Source organism: Sminthopsis crassicaudata, chromosome 3 (genome assembly GCF_048593235.1).
Source record: "Sminthopsis crassicaudata isolate SCR6 chromosome 3, ASM4859323v1, whole genome shotgun sequence".
NCBI classification, from domain to species: domain Eukaryota; kingdom Metazoa; phylum Chordata; class Mammalia; order Dasyuromorphia; family Dasyuridae; genus Sminthopsis; species Sminthopsis crassicaudata.
In genome coordinates this window covers 179,715,073-179,737,297 of record NC_133619.1, presented here as the reverse complement: position 1 = coordinate 179,737,297, position 22,225 = coordinate 179,715,073, and the positions used below count along the sequence as shown (strand labels likewise).

The 22,225-nt window shown below is 37.6% G+C and overlaps 1 long non-coding RNA gene across 1 annotated transcript; it reads left to right on the top strand.

The window, feature by feature from the left end:
* Positions 1–654: 654 nt before the first annotated feature.
* Positions 655–21,885, top strand: LOC141560890 (uncharacterized). Its single transcript, XR_012487870.1, has 4 exons — positions 655–2,504; positions 2,729–2,853; positions 4,023–4,142; positions 21,573–21,885. It is a non-coding gene; the product is annotated as an uncharacterized LOC141560890 (long non-coding RNA).
* The last annotated feature ends 340 nt before the right edge of the window (positions 21,886–22,225 follow it).

Below are 22,225 nucleotides of genomic sequence, written 5' to 3'. Positions count from 1 at the left end.
CCCTCTGAGCCTAGATTTAGAGCTGTCCAACTCCATTTTACATAGCCAATGCAGAAGATCTGGTATTTGAATCCACAGCCCCCAGCTCCAAAGCCAGACCTTCCCAGTGTACCAGACTTCTTCCTTTCTAAGGTAGAGAAGCCTAAAGCAAAGATTATCGTTGACCCAATGCTTGCTTGGTCCTGGAAGGCCCCTTGTGCCAGGAATGGAGACCCAAATCAGAGGAAGGTTTGAGTTAGGAGGTGGAGCAGCCAGAACCTCAGGAACCCAGGCTTGAAAATGGAGCAGCTATTCGTCTTTGGAGCGAGAGAGAGAGTGGTATTAGAAGGAGGGAGCAATTCTAACTGAAAGCAAAATAACGTTCTGTCCAAATTCTCAGCAGTACAGTTGCGTCCACAGTAGTAGATAACAGAAACCAAGTGTGCAGGTTCTGAGGAAGGATGAAGAGTGAAGAGCACAGATTCTGAGGATCCAAGTTGGGAGGGATGATGAGGAGTGATGAGCACAGATTCTGAGGGTCCAAGTTGGGAGGGAGGATGAGCAGTGATGAGCACAGATTCTGAGGGTCCAAGTTTAGAGTGATGATGAGGAGTGATGAGCACAGATTCTGAGGGTCCAAGTTCAGAGGGATGATGAGGAGTGATGAGCACACATTCTGAGATGGAGCATAAGGTAGCCACCATCTTGCTCCCCCAAGCCATGAACCTCAGAAAATCTTAAATTAGATTGCATTCCGTTCTTGAAACTTGGAAATGGGGTCTGTCTGCCCCGAAACCCGAGTCAATTAAAAGGTAATAACCCATGCCCTTTGTGTTTCTTTCACCATGGCTAAGGCAGGAGTGGACTTTCCCTCCCTAATTATATGTGGTGCTTCCCCACCCCCTCCTGTTCTTAGGTATTGTGCTGTCCAGGGGACTCCTGAGCCCATTTAACATTACAGAGCTGTTATTTGCAATGGAAGGACTTCATCCTGACATTGGCAACTGAGCCAGATTCATCTGCTAAGAAGATAAGACTTAGCCATCTCTAAAGACCCTCTCTATTGTGACCATTAGAGATACACTTCCTAAACACTACAACTTCATCCAGACATTGGCATCTATGCCAAATGCATCTGCTAAGGAGATAAGACTTAGCCATCTCCAAAGACCCTCTCTATTGACACCAGTAGAGATATGTTTCCTAAACTCTACCCTGTTAACCAATTTTGGGAATAATTGAATCCTGCCTTAAGGTCCTGGATAATGGGGAGAGGGGTGGGGGAAAAGGAGAGAGATTGCTGTTGGGGAGTTTTGATCTATACTCTGGAGTTTATTGTACTGGTGGTGGGAAGGGGAGAGATGTTGTTGCCAAGTTTCCCACTGGCTGCTTCTACTCATGTCCCCAGTTTCTGGTCCCTGTGTCTTTTGTGACCATATCATTCATCTGGTAGCCCTCCTCATCCATCTTCCTTAGACTACTCAATCAGCAAAGCACAATTAAACAAGGAGCAAACATATATTACATACTTACTAGGGGTCATATATTACACTAGACCCTGGAGACATAAAGATAAAAACAAAATGGTCTTGCCCTCAAAATTTATATTCTATTGGGGAAAATGATGTCAACAAAAAGAACTAGGAAGAAAATCTATGCATAACCAAGATTATTGGATAAATATTTTACATACATTGGATTAAGCATATATTTTCACACATTTAATATGTAATTACCTGTCATCTAGGGGCAGAGGTGGAAGGAAGGAGGGAAAAGTTGGAAGAGAAGGTTTTGCAAGGGTCAGTGTTAAAAACTTACCCCTTCATATGTTTTGTAAATAAAAAGCTTTCTTAAAACAATTTTTTAAAAGAAAAAACTCCACATACAGGCTAAGCTTACTTTCTCCATGGAGACCTCATTGTGTCATGCCCATTGTGACACGCCTGAGAACACTCAAGGTTTTCTGACTTAAAGGTGATGTTCTCGCCCCAATAACCCAGTTGGATCCTGACAGCAAAGGGCGAAGGAAGTGTGAATAGAAGGATGGATGAGTGGACAAATAGACTAATAGACTAGATACATAGATAACTGGTGATAGATGGAATAGAAAGGATAAACAAATAGATCTAATGGATACACTTGATGCATAGTTAAATAGATAATGATGGGAAGATAAGTGAAAAGATAGATTTATAGTAGAAAAGTTTATAGGTAGAAAAGATATTTATAGGAAGAAAAGCAATTTATAATTAGAAAAGAGATTTATATGAAAAAAAGCGATATATAAGTAGAAAAGAGATATATAAGTAAAAAAAGTGATTTAGAAGAAGAAAAGAGATTTATATGTAGAAAAGAGATTTATAGGCAGAAGAGAATGAATAGCTGCATTAAATTATAAAAAGATAATGAATGAGTCAATGGAGGGTTAAGTAAATCAGTAAATAAATTACTGGATAGAGAGATCCATTCAGGCCCTCATCAGCATGATACAAAGGGCTGCTGTCAAAGATTGAGACTGCCTTCACGTCAGTATTAAAATATTATATTTTATTCTTCAATATTATAGAAGCTAAAATGGTTGCTTTCTATCTGGCTTGGGAAATTGTTGACTTCTCTTTCTTCCCCTCTTCCCCCACCCCCAAAACAATTGCAGTTTGTGGATGGTTATTCCAGTAGATGTGGATGGTTATTCCAGTAGATCAATTGGACACATATCTTTCACTTATGCTGTAACATTTTACCTTTTCAGGCATCCTATAAGCCACTGCTGAAGCAGAGGAGATATTGAACCAGTTGTGACCAGATGCTGGTGATATTGAACGCATCTTTGGGCCTCAGGATCTACTTTAAACGGGATTTAACATGTTCATGAAGGTAAAACATCTACATAGAGATAATCTACCTGCAGCTTCCCTCCTGCAGTCAGTATTAATAGGAGATCAAGGTAGGACCAGGTTGCTGACTAGCCCTATATATACTAGAACTACAAATAATCTGGGAAATAGAGAGCTTACACTTAAAAACAAACAAACAAAAGCAAATTCTTTTAGTTCGGAAACTATTTTCCTTTTCCTCATCCTATGCCTGGTTCCCAGAAACAAGATGACTTGCTCATATTAGAGGTTTCATAAATGCTTGTTGAATTCAATTACATATAGATGTAGACTTTTTCTAAAATTATTGGCAGCTGGCTGGTTCAGTGGATAACACTGTTCGACCTCCCTTGAATCAGCAAGTGATTTCAAACACCAGCTGTAGGACTCTGGGCAAGTCACTTAATCTGTGTTTGCCTCAATTTCCTCCTCTGTAAAATGGGAATGATACAATCATGTTGGCTCCACAGAGAATAAGCCTCTGAGAACTATTTGTTTTCAAGTAGAGTCACAGCATCGTGGATTTTGAGCTGGCAGGAATATTTCAGGGTTTCTACTTCCATATTTTACAGAGAAAGTCACTGAGATTCAAGGAAGTTTAGTATAGTTAATATATTGTTCAAGCGCATACAAGTTGTAAATGGCAGAGACAAGATTCAAACAGATCCTGTTAATACTATCATGTTACCTCTAAGTGTTCATTATATATGTGTGTATGTTTGTGCATATATGTGTGTGTATAGTTCCATACTCCAATCTTCTAACCTATAGCTAAACGTATTAAGTCTTAAAAAAAAAAAAAGTGGTGGGATGGGGTAGGGAAAAGACACTGTAATAAAGTAACATTAAACAAGTGGTATTTTGCTCTGCTGTTTGTTTCTTACCTTCATGACTTTTTATTAACACTTTAAACTCCCTGAGCCTCAGTTTCCTCACATGTTAAATGAGAGACTTGAGCTCCATGACCACTAGGAAACTACATTTCCAGTTCTAAAATTGTGATTCCACAGCTGAAAATCTAGGAACATTGCCTCCTAATGTAAGGTCTGTATTTGATCATTAATGAGTCATATATTTTATCTTGGATTTTATATAGTTCATTTGCAGCAACATTAACCTGGCATTCTTGTCTGAGGGCTGAACCCGTCCTTGTTGTGGTGACTGTTACAGGTGAGCCGCCCTCATCCCGGTGACCATCCATTCCAGATCCTCTTTGTGGTTGGTGGGGTGACGATATCAGAAGCCAAAATGTTGAAAGATCTCGTTTCTTCCCTGAAGCCTGGAACACAGGTACCGAACCCGAAATAACAGGACATGTGTCTCCCTGGCCCAAGGATGGGAGTGTCTGGCTCTTCCCACAAGACTTGTTCTGAGCCTTAGGGGTAGCATCAGAGGAGATGATCTATAGAACTTGGGAGATGGTGAAGCACTGTGTAAATATCAGATACTACTCTTACTACTACTATTATTACTCATACTCTTACCCTATTATTATTATTACTACTTCTACTATTACTCCTCTTCCTACTCCTATTAGTATTACTCCTACGATTACTACTATTATTATTTCACCAACTACTACAATTACTCCCACTCTTATTACTGTTATTATTCCTTCTAGATCTCTTCCTCCTGCTACTAGTACTATCATTGCTCCTCTTCCTATTAATACTCCTTTTACTACCACTACTATTATTTCTACTACCACTTTTACCATTACTATTACTACTACAATTCCTACTCCTACTACTCCTACTACTAGTATAACTCCCATTCCTATTGTTATTACTATTGCTATTACTACTTCTTCTACTACTATTATTCCTACTGCTATTATTATTAGTACTACTACCATTACTATTACTTTTATCATTACTACTCTTCCTACTACTTTTATCACTACTATTATTCCTCCTCTTATTACTGTTACTACTCATACTACTCCTACTTCTTCTACTCCTCCACCTCCTACTATTACCACTGCTCCTTTCTCACTACTATTACTATAATTACTACTATTACTACTACTACTACTACTACTACTACTACTACTACTACTACTACTACTACTACTACTACTACTACTATTACTACTACTACTATTGCTACTCTTCTATTACTATTATTATTCGTACTAGGAGTACTGTTAAGTTTTCCTAGTGCGATGACCAATTTCTTGCCCTTCTAGGAGCAGACAACTTAACCATTACAACAACAGAAAAGGTGAAAGTGAGATGGTACAGCTGATAGAGGGCAGGGGCTTCAAGGCAGGAAGACTTAGAGTCTAATTTACCTTCCAAAACTTACTATATGTTTTTGAAATTAAATAAGTCATTTTACATCTGCCCTCAGTTTTCTCAATAGTGAAACGTTGTTTACAATAATCCCTATTGCCTAAGTTGTTGTGAGAGTCAAATGATATCATAATTATAAAATAGTGCAAATGCCAGCAAGTTATTATTATTTTTTATTGATTTTTAATTATAGCATTTTTTTGACAGTACATATGCATAAGTAATTTTTCTTTACAACATTATCCCTTCTACTCCTTTCTATTCTGAATTATTCCCCTACTTCCCTCCATGCCCTGCAATAGGGGGCAGGCATTCCCATACATATTAAATATCTTATAGTATATTCTTGGTACAATATATATGTGCAGAACGAAATTTTATTGTTGTTGTTATTGCAAAGGAAGAATTGTATTCAGAAGGTAAAAATAATCTGTGAAGAAAAATAAAAAAAACAAACAAACAAACAAAAATGCTCACAGTTTACATATCCCAGTGTTCAGGTTCTGGGTGTAGCTGATTCTCTCCATCATTGCTCAATTGGAATTGGATTAGCTCTTCTCCATATTGAAGATATACACTTCCATTAGAATACATCCTCACACAATATCATTGTTGAAGTGTATAAAGATCTCCTAATTCTGCTCGTTTGACTCTGCATCAGTTGATGTAAGTCTCTCCAATCCTCTCTGTTTTCCTCCTGTTGGTCATTTCTTAGAGAAAAATAATATTCCATAACATTCTTATACCATAATTTACCCAACCATTCTCCAATTGATGGAAATCCGATCATTTTCCAGTTTCTAGCCACTACAAAAAGTGCTGCCACAAACACTTTGGCACATACAGGTCCTTTTCCCTTCTTTAGTATTTCCTTGGGATATAAGCCCAGTAGTAGCACTGCTGGGTCAACGGATTTGCAGATTTTGATAACTTTTGGGGCATAATTCCAGATTGCTCTCCAGAATGGTTGGATTCTTTCACAACTCCACCAACAATGCATCATATTCCCAATTTTCTCACAGCCCCTCCAACATTCATCATTATTTTTTCCTGTCATCTTAACGGATGTGACAGGTGTGTAGTGGTATCTCACACTTGTGATTTGGAACTTGTGAGTGGAAATAGTTTTAATTTCATCATCGGAAAATTGTCTGTTCATATCCTTTCACCATTTTTCAATTTGAGAATGGCTTGATTACTTATAAATTAGAGTCAATTCTCTGTATATCTTGGAGATGCGGCCTTCATCAGAACCTTTAACTGTAAAAATGTTTTCCCAATTTGTTACTTCCATTCTAAGCTTGTTTGCATTAGTTTACCCCCCCTGGGAAAACTTTTTAATTTGATGTAATCTAAATTTTCTATTTTCTGATCAATAATGATCTCTAGGTTTCATTTGGTCACATAATCCTTCCTCCTCCACAAGTCTGAGAGGTAAACTATCCTATGTTCCTCTAATTTATTTATGATCTCGTTCTTTATGCCTAAATCATGGACCCATTTTGATCTTATCTTAGTATATGGTGTTAAGTATGGGTCCATGCCTAGTTTCTGCCCTACTAATTTCCAGTTTTTCCAGCAGTTTTTGTCAAATAATGAATTCTTATGCCAAAAGTTGGGATCTTTGGGTTTGTCAAAGACAAGATTGCTATTTTTATTCACTATCTTGCCTTGTGAAAGTATCCTACTCCACTGAACAACTAGTCTATTTCTTAAGCAATACCAAATGGTTTTGGTGAGTGTAGCTTTATAATATAGTTCTAGATCAGGCACAGCTAGACAGCTAGACCACCTTCATTTTTTTTTCATTCCTTCCCTTGAAATAATCGAACTTTTGTTGTTCCATATGAATTCTGTTGTTATTTTTCCTAGGTCTTTAAAAAAAGTTCCTTGGGAGTCATATTGGTGTAGCACTAAATAAATGGATGAGTTTAGGGCGTATTGTCATCTTCATTATATTCTCTTGGCCTATCCAAAAGCACTGAATGTCTTTCTAATTATTTAAATCTGATTTCCTTTTTGTGGCAAGTGTTTCGTAATTTTGCTCATATAATTCCTAACTTTCCTTTGTTAGATATATTCCCAAATATTTTATACTATCAACAGTTATTTGAATGGAGTTTCTCTTTGTATCTCTTGCTGTTGGATTGTGTTGGTAATGTATAAAAATGCTGAGGATTTATGTGGATCTATTTTATATCCTGCAATTTTGCTAAAGTTCTGAATTATTTCTAATAGCTTTTTAGCAGAGTGTTTGGGGTTCTCTAAGTATACCATTATGTCATCTGCAAAGAGTGATAGTTTGATTTCCTCATTTCCTACTCTAATTCCTTGAATCTCTTTCTCAGCACTCTTTGCCAAGGCTAGCATTTCTAGTACTATATTGAATAATAATGGTGATAGTGGGAAACCTTGTTTCACTCCTTATCTTACAGGGAAAGGTTCCATAAGATACTTACTGACGGTTTTAAATATATGTTCCTTATTATTTTAAGGAATAGTCCATTTATTCCTATACTCTCAAGTGTTTTTTGTAGGAATGGATGTTGGATTTTATCAAATGCTTTTTCTGCATCTATTGAGATGATCATATGGTTTTTATTAATTGGATTATTAATGTGGACAATTATACTAATAGTTTTCCTAATATTAAACCAACCCAGCATTCCTGGTATAAATCCTGCTTGATCATAATGTATTATCCTGGGGATGATTATCTGAAGTCTTTTTGCTAATATCTTATTTAAGATTTTAGCATCAATATTCAAGAAGGAAATTGGTCTTTAGTTTTCTTTCTCAGTTTACAGTCTACTTGGTTTTAGGTATCAGTACCATGTCTGGATCATAAAAGAAATTTGGTAGGCCTCCCTCAATTTCCCTTTTCTTTTTTTTTCAAAATTTTTATATAGCATTTATTGTTAGTTGTTCTTTAAATGTTTGGTAGAATTCACATGTCAATCCATCTCTTCCTGAGGATTTTTTCTTAGGCTGTTGGTTAATAGCTTCTTCTATTGCTTTTTCTGAAATGGGACTATTTAGACTATTTACTTCTTCCTCTGTTAATCTGGGCAAGCTTATTTTTGAGGGTATTCTTCCATTTCATTTAAGTTATCGAATTTATTGCTGTAAAGTTGGGCCAATTAGCTCCTAAATATTGTTCTAATTTCCTCTTCATTAGTGGTGAGTTCCCCCTTTTCATTTTTAAGACTAACAATTTTTGTTTCAAATACAGACAACTACAGGCACACAGTAGTAGACAGAGTCTAAAGTCGAGTCCTGTCTTCTTTTTAACATCCTTTCTTTCTTATTTTTGGATCATGGACTTTTTTGACAGTCTGGTGACTGCCTCTTCTAGGAATAGTCGTTTTTAAATGCTTAAAATAAAGGAACAGGATAACAAGGGAATCAGTATTACTGAAATACAGTTTTAAAATATGTTTTTTCTCAATAGTATTTTATTTTTTTCCAAATACAGGTAAAGATAGTTTTCGACATTCATTATTACAATTCGTTTTGAAAATCAACCTGATATATCCCAGGTTGAGAACCTCTGAACTAGGCACTTGAAATTTTCCCCCTCTCTCTGATCCTGGAAATGTCTCCATTCTTTATGAGGTCACTCTGTTGGTCCCCTCTTTCCAACCTGAGGTTGCTCTGAGTTCCTTGGGAAACTGAAGGAGGGATAGACCTGGCTGAGTCTCCCCAGGCCTACTCCTTAGTTACTTGAGCTGTGGTTCTGTGAGGAACCCATACAGAACTATCAGCCTCCACCTTGGAGCTGGTGAAGAACCAGTTCTAATTCTGTGGGCAATGCCAGAGGCACTTGTTGCTTCTCTGTTGCCAATTACTTCTTTAAAAGCCTGGCTGTATTTATTAATACAGACAGAATAATTTCTCATAGATCCACAGAATGCACTCCCTGGGATGTAAGGCACACACAGACACACAAAGGGAGGCCTTGCATCCCACAGCACCAAGCTCTAATCCCTCTTAGTCTGAAAACTCAAAAAATTCCATTACTCAGGACAATCATGAAGCAAGAATGAATGGTAAATAATTGTAGGGAGTCACCCTGGCATCCTTTTAGGAAGGTCTCTGCAAACAGCTTAGATCCCCTTCCGCCTCCTGGAAGGCTCTAAATCTTACCCATGCTCACTGAGCAGAGAAGGAGCTCCCCGGCTGCCGTGATACTGGCATGGGAAGGCGCTGAGTGCTTTTCCTTCATTGTGCATTGGTTACCAGGAGATGCAGCCGCTCCAGTGTCCATGGCACAGCCTTGGGCTTCACGGGGCAGAGACAGGTTACTGAGGGGAGGGGTAAGTTGGAGGTCTGAGCCAGTGAGGCAGTGGTAATGTTCTTGGTTTTTAGTCACCAAGCATTCATCAAATGCCCAGTGCAGCAGACAGATCCCAGGCCTGAAGCCAGATGTGGCCTCAGGCTCACTGGCCTTGTCACCCAGGGAGAGGTTGCCCAGCTGCCTCATTTTTAAAAGGGAGAAAAAAGAATACCCCCACTTCCAAGTTTGAGAGGAGGATCCAACTGGGATAAATGCAAAGTTTAGCATGGGAGGTAGCATCTGGGGAGCGCTGTGCTAGGTGAGATGGTGAGGGTGCTGGGGACTGGAATGGGGATGATGAAGATGATTACCAGGCATTGTACAAAGCACTTTTTTAAGGCTAGAATGTCCCTATCACCTTTTATCTTTGTGGAAAGCCTGGTAGGAGAAATATTTGCCAGGGTTTCTCCACAACCTGGATTAGGGCCATACCTCCCTCTAACCTCAGCAGTTCCAGACCCACTCCCCTTCAATTCACTCTTCCTAAAAGGGAGACATCCTGGCCTGTTCTTAGCCCTCGATTTAAATTGGTTGGATTTATTCAGGGTGCTCGGCTGCCTGACGATTGGAACACATCGTTTTATTTCATTGAAAAGGGTCTTTACCCTACAATTTCTCCAAGCAAATGCTTCTGTTTAATGTGAGCTTCAATCTCTTCCCCCAGTTGTTGCAACATTTGATTTATTGCTGTATTAAGCAGATGTTGTTCTCAGGGCATGTTGCTTGTGACCTCTTCCAGACTTACTATCCTATGGATCTAACATGATAACCTTGGCATAAGATTCGACGTGTCTTGTACAGACACCTCTCTCCTAATTAACAAAGGGATCCAAGATCTGCATCGTTCAAAGGGGTATTTTCCAAATTTTCCAAGATGAAAGGTACCTGATAAAGAGGTCCGGGGACTTCACTGTGGCCCTAGGCTCCATCCGAAGAGCAATATGTGGGCTTAGCTCCCTTTACCGCTGTCTGCTTCTACTCATGTCCCCAGTTTCTGGTCTCTGTGTCTTTTGTGACCGTATCATTCATTTGGTAGCCTACCTCATCCATCAGCCTTAGACTACTCAATCAGCAAAGCACAAATAAACAAGGAGCAAACATATATTACATACTTACTAGGGGTCATGTATTACACTAGACCTTGGAGACATAAAGATGAAAACAAAATGGTCTTGGTTCATGGGTGGAGCCAAGATGGTGGAGAAGATACACCGCGACTGTGTAAGCTCCTTTCTTCCCTCACAACCAACTAGATTTACTCAGCCTCAGAAATAGCGCTGGACTGATAGAATCCACAAGGACTGGAAGCACGACTTACTAGCTGAAGAGAATCTGGAATTTGAACAGGAAAGGTCAGCTCCCAGGGGAGGAAGAAGAGAGGCCAGTGCAGACGGTGGGGTGGTGGCACACTGCGCTGATCGCGCTGGGGAGGGCTCTGGGATCAGAGAATCCACTGAGATAGAAGAATCTGGCACAGGCTGTTAGCTCTTCTCTGCTTATAATACAGCAGTTCAGAAGAGAAATCTCAGCAACTTTAAAATTTAAAACCAGATTGGATCTTCCTGGATCCCGGGGGTGACTCAGCACATCTTGGCACTGGTGGGTGTGGCCGACATAGGCAATCCAGGCTTTCACCTGGGGGGTAGTTAAGAGATTGAAAAGTGGGCGGGGCTGTAACTCATATTGCCTGGCTTGGCTAGAGGCTGTGGAATGGAAGTCCCAGAGAAGCAGAACCTTTGAACTAGGGACCGCGGTTTCTGGCAGACACTTCCAGTGTGAGCGCAGGGGCTTTTCAGGTCACCTGCTGCAGACATCCACGTCTCAACCGGACACATAGGCTAGGCTTTGAGTCGTCTTTACTGTACAGTCTCAAACATCAGGGAAGCCACTAGAACACAGTGCCCTCAAAGCACAGCACTGCTGATCGCCTCTGAGGCACTTCCAGGGAGGGGGTGGGGAACTCTCTCCCAGAGCTCTCTCTTAGCTCAGGCGCAGGGGCCGCTGCATCCATCAAGTCTGGGAAGAAGTGGTAAAGAAAGAAAGAAATAATTTCCTACCCCAGGGACAGACCCGAAAAGATTTTTTAAGTATGAGCAAAAAGCCCCCCAAAAATATAGATTCCTTCTACACAGAGAAAGAGCAGGTATCCAACCCCAAGGAAGTTAACAGCAGAGAGTCAGCAGATAACAACCTAAAGGGGAATAATTCCTGCCCCCCATCACATAACTCTCTCCTTGAAGAGACTATTAAAAAGTTAAGAGAGTTTGAAGAAAAATGGGGAAAGGAAAGAGAATAACAACGTTGTGAAATTGGGGTTGGAAAAAATAAAGAATTCACAGGAGATGCAGGGAAACAAAATTAGTGAATTAGAAAAGGTAAAAAAAAAAAACAGGAAAGTAGGATTTCTGAACTGGAGAAGATAAAAAAATCTCAAGAAAATAGTATTTCTGAATTGGAGAACATAAAAGAGTCCCAAGAAAATAGGATTTCTGAATTGGAAGAAGAAAATAATTCTTAAAAAAAAAAATTAGGGAAATGGAAAAAAAAAATCAATAGAGCAAAAATAACTCATTTAAAAACGAAATTGGGCATTTACAAAAAGAAGTAAAAACTGTGAATGAAGAAAATAACTCCTTAAAATTCAGGATGGAACAAATAGAAATGAATGATTCACTGAGAACCCAAGAATCAGTCAAACAAAACAAAAAAAAAAAAAATGAAAAGCTGGAGAATAACGTCAAATACTTACTGGGAAATTCTATAGACCTGGAAAATAGATCTAGGAGAGATAATCTGCGGATCATTGGACTTCCCAAAAACTATGACCAAAATAAGATCCTAGATTCTATTTTACAGGAAATTATTAAAGAGAACTGTCCAGAGATAATAGAAACAGAGGGGAAAGTAGATGTTGTAAGAATTCATCGAACTCCTTCTGAAATAGACCCTAAAAAAGAACACCACGGAATATTGTGCCTAAGCTGCAGAATTAGCACACAAAGGAGAAAATCCTGCAAGCAGCTAGAAAAAAACAATTTAAATACCAAGGGGCCACAATAAGGATCACACAAGATCTGGCTGCCTCCACATTAAAAGATAGAAGGGCCTGGAACCTGATATTCCGAAAGGCAAAAGATCAAGGATTGCAACCATGAATAAACTACCCAGCTAAGTTTAGCATCTTTTTCCATGGAAGAAGATGGTCATTCAATGCAATAGAGGAATTCCATATGTTTCTAAGAAAAAAACCAGACTTAAACAAAAAATTTGATCTATATCCACAAGACTGAAGAGAAACAGAAAAAGGTACACAGAACCCTTGAGAACTATATCTCTGTTGTGGGTATATAGAAAGTACACATGGATAATTTGATTTTACTGATATAAAAGAAAAAAAAAAGGAGGGGGTGTAGTAAAAGGAAGGGGGTATTATCAGAAAAAGGGTTGGGTGTGATAAAAAGAGGGAAACTACATCCCAGGAAGAGGCATAGAAAATACACCATATCTGAGGGAATTTAGAGAGGGGGAGAATCATTGTGTAAATCTTACTCTCATCAGAAGAGACTCAAAGAGTAAATAATTGTCATATTTGTTTTTCAGAGAATTCTCTCTCACCTCATTAAAAGGGGGGAGAGGAAAAAGGAAAAGGAAAAGGAGAATAAGGGAAGGGATGTGGAGGGAGGGGGGAGGGACACAAAAAAAAGGGAGGGCTGCGTGTCACAAGGGGGGTCTATAAATTAAATATCGGGGAAGGGGTTCAGGGGGGTCAAGGGAAAAGGCATAATCTGGGGATAATATGATGGCAGGTAATACAGAATTAGTAATTTTAACTGTAAATGTGAATGGGATGAATGCTCCCATCAAATGGAGACGGATAGCAGACTGGATCAAAAATCAGAACCCTACAATATGTTGTTTACAGGAAACACACTTAAATCAGGGAGATATATATATAGAGAGAGTAAAGGTAAAAGGTTGGAGCAGAATCTATTACGCTTCAGGTAAAGCCAAAAAAGCAGGGGTAGATATCCTTATCTCAGATCAAGCAAAAGCCGAAGATGATCTAATTAAAAGTTATAAGGAAGGAAACTATATCCTGCTGAAAGGTAGCATAAATAATGAAGCCATATCGATACTAAACATATATGCACCAAGTGGTATAGCATCTAACTTTCTAAAGGAAAAGTTAAGAGAGTTGCAAGAAGAAATAGACAGTAAAACTATAATAGTGGGAGATCTCCTCCTTGCACTCTCAGATTTAGACAAATCAAACCACAAAACAAACAAGAAAGAAATTAAAAAAGTAAAGAGAACATTAGAAAAACTAGGTATGATAGATCTTTGGAGAAAACTGAATGGCAATAGAAAGGAATATACTTTCTTCTCAGCAGTTCATGGATCCTATACAAAAATTGACCATGTAATAGGACATAAAGATCTCAAAATTCAATGTAGGAAGGCAGAAATAATAAATGCCTTCTTCTCAGACCACAATGCAATAAAAGCTACATTCAGTAAAAAGTTAGGGATAAATAGACCAAAAAGTAATTGGAAACTGAATAATCTCATCTTAAAGAATGACTGGGTGAAAGAGCAAATTATAGAAACAATAATTTCACCCAAGATAATGACAATGATGAGACATCATACCAAAATCTGTGGGATGCAGCTAAAGCAGTAATAAGGGGAAATTTTATATCTTTAGAGGCTTCTATGAAGAAAATAGAGAAAGAGAAGATTAACGAATTGGGCTTGCAACTTAAAAGGCCAGAAAAAGACCAAATAAAAAACCCCCAACCAAAAATTAAACTTGAAATACAAAAATTAAAAGGAGAAATCAATAATATTGAAAGTAAAAAACTATTGAATTAATAAATAAAACCAAGAGTTGGTTTTATGAAAAAGCCAATAAAATAGATAAACCTTTGGTAAATCTGATCAGAAAAAAGAAAGAGGAAAATCAAATTGTTAGTCTTACAAATGAAAAGGGGGACCTTTCCACCAATGAAGAGGAAATTAGAGAAATAATGTGTTACTTTACCCAACTTTATGCCAATAAATTTGATAACTTAAGTGAAATGGATGACTTCCTCCAAAAATATAGGCTTCTTAGATTAACAGAGGAGGAAATAAATTGCTTAAATAGTCCCATTTCAGAAAAAAAATTAGACCAAGGTATTAATCAACTCCCCAGGAAAAATCCCCAGGACCAGATGGATTTACATGTGAATTCTACCAAACATTTAAAGAACAATTTGCCCCAATGCTATATAAACTATTTGAAAAAATAGGGAATGAAGGAGTCCTGCCAAACTCCTTTTATGACACAGACATGGTACTGATACCTAAACCAGGTCGATCGAAAACTGAGAAAGAAAATTATAGACCAATTTCCTTAATGAATATTGATGCTAAAATCTTAAATAAGATATTAGCAAAAAGACTTCAGAAAATCATCCCCAGGATAATATACTATGATCAAGTAGGATTCATACCAGGAATGCAGGGCTGGTTTAATATTAGGAAAACTATTAGTATAATTGACCATATTAATAATCAAATTAATAAAAACCATATGATCATCTCAATAGATGCAGAAAAAGCATTTGACAAAATCCAACATCCATTCCTACTAAAAACTCTTGAGAGTATAGGAATAAATGGATTCTTCCTTAGAATAATCAGGAGCATATATTTAAGACCTTCAGTAAGCATAATATGCAATAGAAATAAACTGCAACCTTTCCCTGTAAGATCAGGAGTGAAACAAGGTTGCCCACTATCACCATTACTATTCAATATAGTACTAGAAACGCTAGCCTCGGCAATAAGAGCCAAGAGAGATTCAAGGAATTAGAGTAGGAAATGAGGAAATCAAACTATCGCTCTTTGCAGATGACATGATGGTATACTTAGAGAACCCCAAAGACTCTGCTAAAAAGCTATTAGAGAGAATTCAGAATTTTAGCAAAGTGGCAGGATACAAAATAAATCCACATAAATCCTCAGCATTCTTATATATCACCAACAAAATGCAACAGGAAGAGATACAAAGAGAAATTCCATTCCAAACAAATGTTGAGAGTACAAAGTATTTGGGAATCCATTTACCAAAGAATAGTCAGGAATTATATGAGAAAAATTACAAAACACTTGCCACAAAAATAGTCAGATTTAAATAATTGGAAAGACATTCAGTGCTCTTGGGTAGGCCGAGCGAATATAATAAAGATGACAATACTCCCCAAACTAATCTATTTATTTAGTGCTATACCAATCAGACTCCCAAGAAACTATTTTAATGATCTAGAAAAAATAACAACAAAATCCTTTTGGAAGAATATGCAAGGGAACTAATGAAAAAAAAGTCAGAGGAAGGTGGTCCAAGTGTACCCGATCTAAAGCTATATTATATAGCAGCAGTCACCAAAACCATTTGGTACTGGCTAAGAAATAGAACGGTAGATCAGTGGAACAGATTAGATACAAAGGACAAAAAAGGGTACATCTATAGCAATCTAATCTTTGACAAACCCAAAGATACCACCATTAGGGACAAAAATTCATTATTCGGAAAAAAACTGTTGGGAAAACTGGAAATTAGTATGGCAGAAATTAGATATGGATCCACACTTAACACCATGATCAAAATGGGTCCATGATTTAGGCATAAAGAATGAGATCATAAATAGATTAGAGGAACAGAGAATAGTCTACCTCTCAGACCTGTGGAGGAGGAAGGAATTTATGACCAGAGGAGAACTAGAGAGCATTATTGATCACAAAATAGAAGATTTTGATTACATCAAACTAAAAAGTTTCTCTACAAACAATAGTAATGCAAACAAGATTAGAATGGAAGTAACAAATTGGCAAAATATTTTTAAAAGTAAAGGTCCTGACAAAAGTCTCATTTCCAAAATATATAGAGAACTGACCCTGATTTATAGGAAACCAAACCATTCTCCAATTGATAAATGGTCAAGGGATATGAACAGACAATTCTCAGATGATGAAATTGAAACTATTTCCACTCATATGAAAGAGTGTTCCAAATCACTACTGATCAGAGAAATGCAAATTAAGACAACTCTGAGATACCACTACACACCTGTCAGATTGGCTAAGATGACAGGAACAAATAATGATGAATGTTGGAGGGGCTGTGGGAAAACTGGGACACTGATACATTGTTGGGGGAGTTGTGGAAGAATCCAGCCATTCTGGAGAGCAATTTGGAACTATGCCCAAAAAGTTATCAAACTGTGCATACCCTTTGACCCAGCATTGCTGTTATTGGGATTATATCCCAAAGAAATACTAAAGAGCGGAAAGGGACCTGCATGTGCCAAAATGTTTGTGGCAGCTCTTTTTGTTGTAGCTAGAAACTGGAAGTTGAATGGATGTCCATCAGTTGGAAAATGGTTGGGTAAATTGTGGTATATGAAGGTTATGGAATATTAGTGCTCTGTAAGAAATGACCAGCAGGAGGAATACAGAGAGGCCTGGAGAGACTTAAATCAACTGTTGCTGAATGAAATGAATAGAACCAGAAGATCACTGTACATTTCAACAACAATACTGTATGAGGATGTATTCTGATGGAAGTGGAAATGTTCAACATGTTCAACAAGAAGATCCAACTCACTTCCAGTTGATCAATGATGGACAGAAATAACTACACCCAGAGAAGGAACACTGGGAAGTGAATGTAAAGGGTTAGCACTACTGTCTATCTACCCAGGTTACTTATACCTTCGGAATCTAATACTTAATGTGCAACAAGAAAATGGTATTTACACACATATATTGTATCTAGGGTATATTGTAACACATGTAAAATGTATGGGATTGCCTGTCATCGGGGGGGGGGAGAGAATGGAGGGGGGGGATAATTTGGAAAAATGAATTAAAAAAAATGGTCTTGCCCTCAAAGTTTACATATTATTGCGGAAAATGATGTCAACAAAAAAAAGTAGGAAGAAAATCTCTGCATAAGCAAGATAATTGTATAAATATTTTTATATACATTGGATTTATCATATATTTTCACATATTTAACATGTAATTACAGGTCACCCAGGCTAGGAGGTGGAAGGAAGGAGGGGGAATGTTGGAACAGGAGGTTTAGCAAGGCTCAGTGTTGAAAACTTGCCATTTCATATGTTTTTTAAATAAAAAGGTTTCCTAAAAAATATTTTTAAAAGAAAACCTCTGCATACAGCCTGAGCAAAATCCTCATCTGATGAGCAGTTGCCTTGCTTACCTTAGCCATGGAGACCTCATTGGGTGATGCCCATTGTGACATGCTCTAGTTCATTGTGACATGCCTGAGAACACCCAAGGTTTTCTGACTTAAAGGTGATGATCTCGCCACAACAATCCAGTTGGATCCTGAAAGCAAAGGGAGTAGGATGTGTGTATAGAAGAATGGATGAGTGGACAAATAGACTATTAGACTAGATACATAGATAACTGGTGATGGATGGATGGGATAGATAGTATAGACAAATAGATTGAATAGATACACTTGATGCATAGTTAAAAAGATAATGATGAATAGATAAGTGAAAAGATAGATTTATAGTAGAAAAGTTTATAGGTAGAATAGAGATTTATAGGAAGAAAAGTGATATATAGGTAGAAAAGAGATTTATAAGTAGAAAAGCGATTCATAGGCAGAAAAGAGATTTATAGGAAGAAAAGCGATTCATAGGTAGAAAAGAGATTTATAGGAAGAAAAGCAATTTATAAGTAGAAAAGATTTATAGTAATTAAAGCGATTTATAAGTAGAAAACAGATTATTAGATAAAAAAAGTGATTTTTAATTAGACAAGAGATTTATAGGTAGAAAAGGGGTTTATAGGCAGAAGAGAATGAATAGCTGCATTAAATATACATAGATAATGATTGAGTCAATGGAGGGTTAGGTAAATCAGTAAATAAATTACTGGAAAAAGAGATCCTTTCTGGTCCTCATCAGCATCATACCAAGTGCTCCTGTCAAAGATTGAGACTGCCTTCAGGTCAGTATTAAACTATTATATTTTATTCTTCAATATTATAGAAGCTAAAATGGTTGCTTTCTATCTGGCTTGGGAAATATTTGACTTCTCTTTCCTTCCCTCTTCCCCCACCCGCAAAAAATTCCAGTTTGTGGATGGTTATTCCAGTAGATCAAATGGACACATATCTTTCACTTATGCTGTAACATTTTACCTTTTCAGGCATCCTATAAGCCACTGCTAAAGCAGAGGAGATACTGAACCACTTGTGACCAGATGCTGGTGATATTGAAGGCATGTCTTCGGACCTCAGTGATCTACATAAACTGGGATTTAGCATGTTCATGAAGGTAAAGCAGCTATATAGAGATAATCTATCTTCAGTTTCCCTCCTGCAGTCAGTGTTAATAAGGGGTTGAAGGTAGGGCCAGGTTGCTGACTAACCCTATATGTACTAGAAGTACAAATAATCTGGGAAATAGAGAGCCTACCTTTACAAACAAACAAACAATCAAAAGCAGATTCTTTGAGTTCAGAAACTATTTTCTTTTTCATCATCCTATGCCTGGTTCCCAGAAACAAGATGACTTGCTCATATTAGAGGTTTCATAAATGCTTGTTGAATTCAGTTACATATAGATGAAGACCTTTTCTAAAATTATTGGCAGCTGGCTGGTACAGTGGATAACACTGTTGGACCACACTTGAATCAGCACCTGATTTCAAACACCAACTGTAGGACTCTGGGCAAGTCACTTAATCTGTGTTTGCCTCAATTTCCTCATCTGTAAAATGGGAATGGTACAATCATTTTTGCTCCACCGAGAATAAGCCTTTGAGAAATATTTGGTTTCAAGTAGAGTCACAGCATCGTGGATTTTGAGCTGGCGGGAATATTTCAGGGTTTCTGCTTCCATATTTTACAGAGAAAGTTACTGAGACTCAGGGTGGTTAAGTATATTTAGTATATTGTCCCAGCGCATACAGGTTGTAAAAGGCAGAGACAAGAGTCAAACAGATCCTGTTTATACTATCATGTTAACTCTAAGTGTTCATTACATATGTGTGTATGTGTGTGCATATATGTGTGTGTATATTTCCATACTTCAATCTTTTAACCTATAGCTAAACATATTAATTCTTAAAAAAAAAAAAAAAAAAAGGTGGTGGGATGGGATACGGGAAAGACACTGTAATAAAGTAACATTAAACAAGTGGAATTTTGCTGTGCTGATTATTTCTTACCTGCATGACTTTTTATTATCACTTAAACTCCCTGAGCGTCAGTTTCCTCACATGTTAAATGAGATACTTGAGCTCCACGACCACAAGGAGACTACATTTCTAGTTCTAAAGTTCTGATTCCACAGCTGAAAATCTACGAACATTATGTCCTAACGTAAGATCTTTATTTGATCATTAATGAGTCATATATTAACCTGACATGCTTGTCTGATGGCTGACCCCATCCTTGTTATGGTGAATGTTACAGGTGAGCCGACCTCATCCCGGTGACCATCCACTGTAGATCCTCTTTGTGGTTGGTGGGGTAACGATATCGGAAGCCAAAATGGTGAAAGATCTTGTTTCTTCCCTGAAGCCTGGAACACAGGTACTGAACCCTAAATAACAGGACATGCATCTCCCTGGCTCAAGGATGGGAGAGTCTGGCTGTTCCCATAAGGGTGGGTCTGAGCCTTAGGGGTAGCATCAGAGAAAACATGGTCTATATTACTTTGGAGATGGTGAAGCACTGTGTAAATGTCAGATACTATTCTTACTACTACTATTATTACTCGTACTCTTACACCTATTATTATTACTACTACTTCTACTATTACTCCTCTTCCTACTCCTATTAGTATCACTCTTAAGATTACTACTATTACTCTTCCACCAACTACTACAATTACTCCCACTCTTATTACTGTTACTATTCATACTACTCCCATTCCTTCTAGTTCTCTTCCTCCTGCTACTACTACTATCATTGCTCTTATTCCTATTAATACTCCTTCTACTACCACTACTATTATTATTTGTAATACTACCTTTACTATTACTATTACTATTACTTTACTATTACTATTACTATTACTTTACTATTACTATTACTACTATTTCTACTACTAGTAGTGTAACTCCTATTCCTAGTATTATTACTATTGCTTTTACTACTTATTCAACAAAAAAAAGAAGTAGGAAGAAAATCTCTGCATAAGCAAGATAATTGCATAAATATTTTTATATACATTGGATTTATCATATATTTTCACATATTTAACATGTAATTACCGGTCATCTAGGGAAGGAGGTGGAAGGAAGGAGGGGGAATGTTGGAACAGCAGGTTTCACAAGGCTCAGTGTTGAAAACTTTCCCCTTCATATGTTTTCTAAAATAAAAAGGTTTCCTAAAAAATATTTTTAAAAGAAAACCTCCGCATAAAGCCTGGCACAATCCTCATCTGATGAGCAGTTTCCTTGCTTACCTTGGCCATGGAGACCTCATTGTGTGATGCTCATTGTGACGCGCCGGAGAACACCCAAACTTTTCTGACTTAAAGGTGATGATCTCGCCACAACAACCCAGTTGGATCCTGACAGCAAAGGGAGTAGTATGTGAATATGAGAATGGATGAGTGGACAAATAGACCAATAGACTAGATACATAGAAAACTGGTGATGGATGAATGGGATAGATAGGATACACAAATAGATTGAATAGATACACTTGATGCATAGTTAAAAAGATAATGATGGATAGATAAGTGAAAAGATAGATTTGTAGTAGAAATGTTTATAGGTAGAAAAGAGATTTATAGGAAGAAAAGCAATTTATAGGTAGAAAAGAGATTTATAATAAAGTGATTTATAATAGAAAAGAGATTTTTAGATTAAAAAAGGGATTTATAAGCAGAAAAGAGATTTATAGGTAGAAACGAGATTTATAGGCAGAAGAGAATGAATAGCTGGATTAAAATATACAAACACCCCCCAAAAAATATTGCAGTTTATGGATGGTTTTTCCAGTATATTAAAAGGACACATATCTTTCACTTATGCTGTAACATTTTACCTTTTCAGGCAACCTATAAGCCAATACTGAAGCAAAGGAGATACTGAACCCAGAGTGACCAGATTCTGGCGATATTGAACACATGTTTTCGGGCCTTGAAGATCTACTTCAAACGGGATTTAGATTGTTGTTGGGGATTTTTGATCTATACTTTGGAGTTTATTGTACTGGTGGGGGGAAGGGGACAGATGATGTTGCTGATTGTTGTTGGGGAGTTTTGATCTATACTTTGGAGTTTATTGTACTGGTGGGGGGAAGGGGACAGATGTTGCGGAGTTTGATGGGGTTTTTAAAAAAAAAAGTTTTTTTCTGTTTCCAAAAGTGTCAAGTTGTCATTCTTTCAGCTTCCACATGATTAGTGATATTTCCCAGTTTCTTCTGTGCTATCTAGTGATTAGATTTGCCAGCTCGTTAATCTAAAGAAATACTTGTTGGCAAACTTATTGGGTAAATTAAATTTTTCCCTTATTTGCAGCTAGCCCATACTGCTGATGGGTAAAGCTGGCTATATCCTATCTGGGTTTGGGAATAAGAGAGGGAGGCAGATTTCTTCTTCTTTGAGATTGTGAAACAACTGTAACCAGGACCTTTGCCATCAGAGGCTTGGGACCGTCTGAAAGTCTGGGAGCAAAGAGCTATTGGGGGTTAACAAGCAGCAGGT